The sequence below is a fragment of the Gavialis gangeticus genome, unplaced genomic scaffold, assembly GCF_001723915.1.
Source record: "Gavialis gangeticus isolate Ggan-Ray unplaced genomic scaffold, GavGan_comp1, whole genome shotgun sequence".
NCBI classification, from domain to species: domain Eukaryota; kingdom Metazoa; phylum Chordata; order Crocodylia; family Gavialidae; genus Gavialis; species Gavialis gangeticus.
The window spans coordinates 72,076,101-72,085,721 of NW_017729034.1; the positions used below are offsets into that span (position 1 = coordinate 72,076,101).

General features: G+C 41.4%; 1 protein-coding gene across 1 annotated transcript in view; it reads left to right on the forward strand.

Annotated features, from left to right (window-relative positions):
* Positions 1-9,621, forward strand: part of EZR (ezrin) — a 62,209-nt gene that overhangs the window by 870 nt on the left and 51,718 nt on the right. The gene's annotated exons all lie outside the window — the stretch shown is intronic.

The window sequence follows — 9,621 nt, forward strand, 5'->3', positions numbered from 1 at the left end:
GGGTGAACAGAAAGGTGACTGAGGCTCAGCCTTAGGTGCTCCCCTTACATGTGCCTCTTTACACACAGAGGCACAACTTTCAGACTGAGCCTCAGTCAATTCTCTGTGTGCGTGCGTGCACGCGCACCTTGGACTGAGCCTCAGTCCCCTTTCTGTGCGCACGCGCGCACACATGTACGTGTGCATACAGAAAGGGGACTGAGGCTCAGTCCAAGTTGCTCCCCTTTCGTGTGTGTGTGTGTGTGTGGTGGAGAGAAAGGGGGGCAGGGGGCTTTCAAAAGTTGCTTTCTGTTTAAAAACTTGACAGAGGCAACCACTTATTCTTTCTGCAAACGCCGGTGAGTTTGGGTCACCAGTTTCACGGTCTGATTTGGAGCCAAAGAGTTTACTGGTCTCAGCAGAACTCCTATGTATAAAAGCAGTTCGTCTCTCATCTGCAAAGTAGCACCCAGTAGTTGGACAGAGATGACACTGGTGCACCTTCTGGAATGATATTGAAACTTTCATGCGCGTACTTAGCATTCAGTGTATAGGTCGCTTCTAGGAGAAGCACGTCAGGGGACCTCATTTTGAGAGGCATTGGACACCCGCAACTCCATCTAAGCTCAATGGGAACTGCACAGGCCTTGTACCTCTGAAACTTGGGTCTGTTTTGGATCGCAGGGCTGTCATCAGCTGATCCTTAGATTAGAAAAAGAGCTCATTTTTAAAAGAAGAAAAAGTCAAATATAATGCATTTCCTGTTATATTTTAAAATGCTTATAGGTTGATAGGAAGGTATTGAATAATTGAAAAAGGAGGGATGTTATTACAATTCCAAATTTAACTTCTAGAGTTAAGGCTATTTAAGATGATAAAGCTGCAACTAATTATTCATTTATCTTATCTCCCAATATAAAAGGAAGAGTCTTGCAGCCTTTTATTGTTACATTTGTGAAGTCAACTTGTATAATACAAGTACTTGGTAAAACAGTTGGCAGGAAGCACTATTGCTTTTAAGGAGCCTGATCTGAGATTTTCCTTTTAAAGAAGTCGGAGGCAGAATTACTCCCCTAAGCAAGCCTGGCCTGCTTTAACGTCCATACTGCTGCCATCGTTTTTATAAATGTTATCCTGGAAAATGCATTACTGTTTGAGCAAGTGATAGCCGACGGTATGGAAGCTCACAAAGGAGCAAGAGCAATGATTCCCAACCAGGGTGCTGCAGCACCCTGAGGTGCCTTGATAACCTTTTGTGGGTGCTGTGGGGTGCTACACAATGCTAGCAGTGTTAGGTGTGTAAATATGATTAGCAGTATAAACTCAAATGGAAATCCATAGTGTTTAAAAAACATTCTGACCTGTTGTGGCCTTTTTGAGGTCTTTACAACGGAAGAATTTCTCTTCATTTTCTGTAGTTTAAATATAGAGTGAAAACTAACAGCTGACACTTTTTCTAAGGGGTGCCTTGAATTCACGATGGTTGAGGACCAGTGGTCTAGAGGTTTGAATCAAAGCTTGAGTCCCGTGAGCTTTGGATCAGGTCCTTCCAATAACTGCCGGTGGGAGCAAACAGATAGCTATCTGTGAAGGATGAAGTCAGCTTGCTGCATATCTTCAATAGAGGCATGTCATCAATTTACCTTAGAAATGCAGTAGAACAGCTGTGGCAAGTTAGTCCTTTTTTTCACTATTGTTCTGACTTTGCAAAAAAAATGGCTGGTCAGATTTTTATTTTCTGATAAGCAGCCACCACCGTTCAACCCAACATAACAGCAGTGTGTTGTAATTAAGTTTTTGGCGACAGATATGCTATAGCTCAAGGTTAACCCTGGATATGTATGTTAAAAAATCATTGTTTACTAGTACGCTAATTTCACTGAATGTTTCTGTGGGGGGAGGAAACACCCTGTTCTATTGAGGACATGGAGCAGCATCAATTTACCAAGTACTTCCTGCAGAACCTCTCTTCCATGCCCCCCAAATCTTCATGATTTTTCCCAGTAAACTGTATTGGCAGTTTACCTAGTTCAGTCTGCATAACAGGAATATATTTTCTCAGTCAGGTGTTGAGAGGGCTTTAGAGTGAATCCATTTTGTCCTTTTTCCTCATTCCTTGTTATTTCTTCAGTTGCAGGCTGTTTTTTGGTACATGATATAAAAATGATATAGCTTGCCTTGAAGTTTGTTTGTTTGTTTGTTTGTTTGTTTGTTTGTTTCTAAAAACAACCAAACCTGCAGAGGATTAACATGTAAATTTATATAGCTTACCCAAAGTGTCTTTGGGGAACAAAGTTTATGAACTCGCGCAGTCAGAATAATCTGAACTCTGGTGCTTTGATTAATTTATGCTGAAAGCCAGTGGTGCTTGTGGACAGATTCTTTTATCTAATCAACAAAAGCTGCTTACAACCATGTTCTTAATTTTACATGGGCTGAGCATGTCAACAGATGCTGGAGCGCTCCCTGACAGAGACTGATGTTCTTTTCTTGCTGGCTACAAAGTGAATGCTGAAGGGCCAGAACAGTGAGAGGTGTATGCCTGAATAACAGGGGCAGGGCAGCCACCACCTCCTTCGAGATGATGATAATTTCTGAGCCATGTGATCTATTCACTGGGATTTAGGGACACGACTCCATGGCAGCACCTCTTGTTAGAGTAAACCCGGTCTTCGTAATCGGCACTTAATCTGCTCTTCAGCGGATCCAACTCGCATGTTTACTGGAAAAGGAAGAAAGAATTTTATGAGCATTACTTTAATAAGGTATTCTGGTGGTAGCCATATTTAATCTGGAGGCAAAGGGAATCAGAACTTATAGTAGAGGTGCTATCTTCTATTAGACCAACTAGATTTCTGCAAAAATCTTTAGAAGAATCTAATTGGTCTAATAAAAGATATCCTCTCTACCATGAGTTCTGATTCCCTTTACTAATTTAAGAAAGCATGTCACTCAATCTGCTGGTTCCAAATTATGGAGGATTAGTTTGGATTCTTCCCAGTTTTGCCCCATGTGTTCTCAAATATCATTAAAGAGTGTTTCTGTGAGGTTGCAGGGCATTATGGGATAATAAGTAAAGCTGTCACTCCAGAGCTGGGAATACATTGTAAAGATCGGAAAAAGCTGTGGCCTGCAAGCTTAGTGTCTCTTAAATTTGCCCAGCAAGTTAGAGGGCTGGCATCTGCTTAAATAGCTTGAGATGCCGAGTGCCAGTAATGTTGGGGTTTTTTTGTTTTTAACAAATTTAGCTTGCAGGTCACGATGTTTAGGTTTCCATTTTTGTCATTGTGTACACAAGAACTTACTATTTAAAATCAGAAAATGAATGACTTTATGGCTTGTGTGTATTACAACCCCCCTCTAGCCACCACTTCTCAACTAAGTCAAGTGTAACCCAATATTTTTGGCTACGTTTTTAAAAGAATTCTACTTAACCTGGTGATGCACACTTTAATTTTCCTGACATATTGGTAGTGTTACAGTGTTGGTGCTACCATACTGATTAAATTAAACCAAAGCTGCTCATTGAGAAATCTTCATATTAATAATAAGCACAAAGCATAAGTGTTCTGAAGATACAAACACTTCTAAATAAGATGTTCAGTATATAAAGTTTGTATGCCCAATTTATGGTTTTGCTTTTTTCTTGGGGTGTGGGGGTTTGAGGGGGGGTTGGGTTTTTGGAGTTGAGGAAGAGGTAGTTCAATCAGCAGCAAATCAAATATAATTTCCTTCTTTTTTTTAGGCAATGGTTTGTTAGGCTACATTGACACCAAATTCTGTTGTTTGAGAAACTGTAAGTAGATGCCATGCTGCCCAGAGGGAGCTTAATTTTAAATTAATCTTATACAGCATGTCTTAAACCCTAAGTACCGAATGAAAGTCAAAACTCAAAATGATGCAGAAATCTTGGGGAGGTATCCTGGAATTGTAGTGGTATACAGCTGGCAGTTAGGGCTCCTGACCTCCTCTTTTAGGTACAACATGAAATAAAGCAGGGCGAGTGTAATAGTGAAGGAGCATAGGAAGAAGTGATAGCAGAGTTGTAGGTAGAGTGTGGTGCTCCTTGGCCTGAAAAATGAGTTGCCTAGTGGAGGGCACTGGGGGCTGACATGCCCATGGCATGGCAGCAGGATGCGTCTGCCTTTTTTTAATGCGATAATACTCTTGCACAGAGGCAGAAATAATTCAATTCTTGAAAGAACTAATACCCCTTAACAAATACTAAGAACAATGTTGCCCATGTTCTGTTTTGGCTCCCTGCCCATAAACCCTGAAGTCCTACTAGAAAGGCTTCTCTTCTCAAAGTTGAATAAATAAATGACTTATTTGACAATGTAACCTGTTTCTGGTAGCATGGTGTGAGTGCTGATGACATTTTTGTATTGGAATTCACCATTTTTTCTTTCCTGTTCTTGTAGGCTTTTACTGTTTTGTTTTGTTTTTTAAACTTTCTTAACAAATTAATGACTATCAATCTAGAGGTGGTTCTCTGACTGGAGAATAACAAATACAGTGCCTAGGTTCAATGAAGAGGTAATTGGGCACAGGGCACCTATGCACCACGTTAATTTGATCTCACCACTATGGAGAGCTTTTGGTTAAATTTGGAAGGAAAGTGTAATTAAAGGCAGGGAACAAACTGTAAATGGATAAAAAGTAATGTTGATATACCAGACATAGGTCATGCCTGATTAAGCTGATATCCGTCTTCAGGAAGAGAATTGCATTTTTAATACTAGAAATGCAGTGACTCTAATCTGGATTTCAGTAAAACTTTGGATACAATATAACATGAGAAATGACTAGTACAGGGAATGTAAGGAAATGGCTAAAGAGATGGCAATGGTAGCCTTCAGTGAGCTGCTAGTTTGGAGGGAGGTTCTCAGTGTAGTTCCCCCAAGGATCTATCCTGAGGCCAAACCTTATTTAACAATTTCTTGAATGACCTTTGCGGAAATTCAGAATATATTAATGAACTTGAATGATGCCATAAAGTTGGAAGACATCCATTCATACAGAAGGGGATTGGATTACTTGCAGAAGAGACTGAAAGACTAAGAGGTCTAGAGTAATAATATGGAATGATTTAATAGTACAAGATCAGGTCTGTAGTGACCAACAGCAAGAACTTTCTGGTATAAGCTACAAGAGTGATTATCAGCTAGGGTGGGATTTCTTTTGAAAGGTGTCTCAGAGATAAGCAAGGTGTGAGCAGATAAGGCCAGGTCTAGGCTCTCCCTACCAGGCTGCTCTGACTGTCCTCCCCGCCTGCCCTTCTGCAAGGAGGTAAGCCCTGTAATAAATCGATTACTATTTTTAAATGGGGTGCCACTTAATTCATAACAGGTGATCCAGGCTGGTGGGTGCTCTAGGCTGACCTGGACAGGCTCGGCAAATGGTCGGACGAGAACCTGATGGTGTTTAACACCAAAAAATGCAAGGTTCTCCACCTTGGGAAGAAAAACCTGCAGCATCCTTAGAGGCTCGGCAGTGCTACGCTGGCTAGCACTACGGAAGAAAGAGACTTGGGGTTCATCATTAACCACAAGATGAACATGAGCCTGCAATGCGATGCTGCGGCTAGTAAAGCGACCAAAATCCTGGCTGGCATCCATAGATGCTTCTCGAGCATATCCCGGGATGTCATTCTCCCCTTGTACTTGGCCTTGGTGAGGCCGCAGCTGGAGTATAGTGTCCAGTTCTGGGCCCCACAATTCAAAAAGGGTGTGGAGAAGCTTGAGAGAGTCCAGAGAAGAGCCATGCACATGATCAGAGGTCAGGAAAACAGACCTTACCACGAGAGGCTGAGAGCCATGGGCTCTTTAGCCTGGAAAAGCACAAGCTCAGGGGTGATCTGATGGCCACCTACAAGTTTATCAGGGGTGACCACCAGTATCTGGGGGAACGTTTGTTCACTGGAGCGCCCCAAAGGATGACAAGGTCAAATGGCCCTAAACTACTACAAGACTGTCTCAGGCTGGCCATAAGGAAGAATTTCTTTACTGTCCAAGCCCCCAAGGTCTGGAACAGCCTGCTATCGGAGGTGGTTCAAGCACCTACATTGAACACCTTCAAGAGCAAATTGGATGCTTATCTTGCTGGGATCTTATGACCCCCAGCTCACTTCCTGCCCTTTGGGTGGGGGGCCGGACTCGGTCTTCTGAGGTCCCTTCCAGCCCTAATGTCTATGAAATCTGTGAACAGTTATGGAAGGGTCCTGCAGTCTGGAGGATGCCTGGAGTCTGAAGAGGTTGAGAACTACTGAGCTAGGAGCTTATCAATTGGAAGAGATGGAGCAGGGGAAAGACATGGGTGTATATGAATTGATCACTGGCAACTCAGTCATTTGAAGTGGTGGTGGCTTGGATGTGGTGAGCAAGTTGTTTCCATTACAGATGGAAAAATAGTTAATACCAGGCTCTGCAAATAATTTGCATGGAATACTTTGTACAGTTCTGGGTATCCAAGTCCAAGAACAGTGAATTCAAATTGAAACAATTGCAGAGAAGGGCTGTTAGGACGATCAGGATCAAGAGAATACTAACAGTTTGCCTCGGTCCGCCTAGAAAATGAAGGGGGAAGATGGGGATATGTGGTCTCTCTGCGTGTATCCATAATGGAGGGAAAGGAATGCTTTAACTTAGGACAATGCTGGTACAAGAAAAAAAGTCTGTAAACAGGCTAGATGAGGTTCTTTGTGCAGACATGTAATGTCTTTTATTAGACCAACTAAATAGTGGAGGAAGATTGTTCTTTGCAAGATTTTGGACAGAAACTCTGTATGCCTGAAGGAGGTTGTTTGTGTCCAAAAGCTTGCAAAAAATAATTTTTCCAACTATTTAGTTGGTCTAATAAATGATATCACATCTGCACAAAGAACCTTGTCTGCCTATGTCCTTAGACCAACACGGCAACAACCAATAACTCTGTAAACAGGCTATGAATAAATTTAGGCTGGAAATAAGAAGGTGGGTTCTTCACAAGAAATTAGTTTAACCTTCCAGGAGGCTTTATAGAACTAGTTTTAAGATCAAGTTTGACGTGGTTGCTTGTGAAATCAGGGGACTGAACTTGACTTGGAAAGTCTGTTCTAGTCCCATGCCTTGTATTACTAATAATGAGCTGTAACATTTGGTGGCGACAGGACAGATTAGTTTCATAGTGTTTTGTTTCCTGATTAGTTGAATGCACATGAATCTTGCAAATATTTGCATGCAGATTTCAAATTCAGCTTCAACAGACTTCTGTCTGACTTTCAGACGTGCTCTCTTTGAACATTTATGTAAATAAAATTCAGTTTCTCAAATTTTCTAGGAAGTATGACCATAAAGGATGTGAACATGGTGAAAAAAATTAATAAAAAAATTTGAGAGAACCTTTGCGATTTAAACTTTCCCCCTGCTCAGTTCTAGTGCTGATTACATATCTCTTTAGCTGTGGAGGACAATGGACGTATACCTTCATATTTTGTAAGAGTTTCTAATCTCTTTATGCTCTTGGTATCAGATTGGTGTGACCGAACTTGAGTCCAAAAATAACAACATTCCATTGCATATCCTGAGGTTACAAATTGTTCACATTAATTTCTATTACATTAATTTCCTGCCCCTCAGATTAAGCTCCCTTACTAGTGAGTGTGTAAGATTTGTTCTGAAGGAGGGTACTGAAGCCAATTTAACTATTAAAAGGACTTTTAGTAAATGGAGGTTCTGAATTTGTCTAATGTCAAAACTTCTCTCTCTCATATTCTTGAGGTGATTAATTCCATACTTAAAGTAAGAGACTGAAGCTGAGGTGAGATTCTATTGGTGACCTGGAGGAAATAATTCATAGACGACTAACATGTAGGAGAGAGCTGAACTCATGTTTTTTCCTAAAATCAAATGAGGGTATGAGCTGATTTACCATCACTGAGGTCAGGATGGCTTAGAATAATATTAAGCTCTGCAGAACAATTATTGTTTAACTTTTGTCTTTTTGCTAGCCACTAAGAAGTAGCAGTACTTGGATTTTTAAAAGAAAATGACTCTTCCTTACTTACTGTCCTTGAAGGAAACAATCTAACCAATTTTAGATATGTCAGTCCTTGAGAATAAAAATTCTTGTTGACCTTTAAATATTTGTGTCTGATTGGGTAGAAGGCACTCAGTAAGAGTGTCAAAGATCTTGGTGTACTTCAGCTGATATTGACCCTTACCGTCAGCCATGACGTAAGTAAGTATTATCCCCTGGCACAGATTAGTTATTTTAGGTCCATAGTTAAGTAACCTGTTCCCAGCTGTATTTCAGACTTGCTTTGTGGCCTTGGGTACAGCATTAAGTAACTTGCCTAAACTTCTTGAGACAGTCTTAAGAACCTGACTTGCAGCCCTCTGGTCCAACAAGTTTTTTCCCCTGGATAATGCATAGAGCCAAGTAGGGTTGCCAACCCTCCTGGATTGGCTAGGAGTCTACCGGAATCGGAATCGACCTCCTGGTGACTATTGAAAGCAATCTGGGAGACTTTAATAGGATATTTTAAGAAAATGAAATTAATGACGTTGCATTATGTTGGGCAAAAAAAAATCTCTTGAAATTAGCTTCAGTCAGAATTGGCAATCCTAGAGCCAAGTCATGTCTTCCCTTTCTTATGCCATGAATTGCATCATTTCTTATGAGTAGGTGAGGTGGATTTGGGGTAAATGTAAACTTACTAATAGTTGACCATCTTTCCTTCATGGTGCTTGTCTTTCCACTCCCCACCCCTCCTTGTTGCGGGATTGTGACTTTAAAATATGGAGGTTTGCCACCCATTTCCATGTCTCTATAAATGGGCAGAATTCTTCCCTATCAAACATGTGCTTTGAGGAATAATTTAGTATTTTATAGAGCAAGAAAGGCAAGATCTGTGAAGGAATTTTAGAAGGGTGATGTTAAGCATTGCTGTGCATAACTTCTGTGCACGTGGGCTCTGGGGGGGGAACCTGGTGCTCTTAGTTTGGCACCTTACATTCCATATGTAGCGCATGGGGAGAGTTGGTTGAGACCCAGAATAGCCAGACTGCAGAGTGGGGCATAGCCAGAGGCAGCCACTAAGAACTGCTGAAGAGTGGTGTGCCAGAAATCCTGACACACTAGCCTTCACATCTCATGCATCAGCATCCCCATACTTCAAAATGATGGCTGTTCAAAATAAAGTTGTTCAACAAGTTTTAGTTAAAGTGCCCTCGCCACCATTTTGAAGCATGGGATGCTGAATTCACAAGACAGAGTGTTTTAATTAGAGTGGCTTGCCTCTCTAACTAAAGTACCTCCCCCACCCCACCTCCAGAGAACATGTGGAAATGCCTAGTGGTTCTGGTATGTGTCTTTTACAGCCTCTTGAGCACTTGCTCTGCCTTTTTCCTCTTCCTCCTTCAAACCTTAGGCACTAAGCATCCCTGGGTGCTTGGATATTCTGGTCTTGGCTGCTAAGACTGTTTGTGTATTTTGACCAATGGTCATCTGATGTAAAATGCATAAACAATCCATGGAGCAGGGATGGCAACCTAGGCTTTCCATTCCCAATGAGTGCCCTTATTATAGTATTACAAAATCAGGCTCTTGTTTGTGCCCATGGACATCATTTCTGGGCTTGTGAATGTGTTTTTTCTTGTCTGT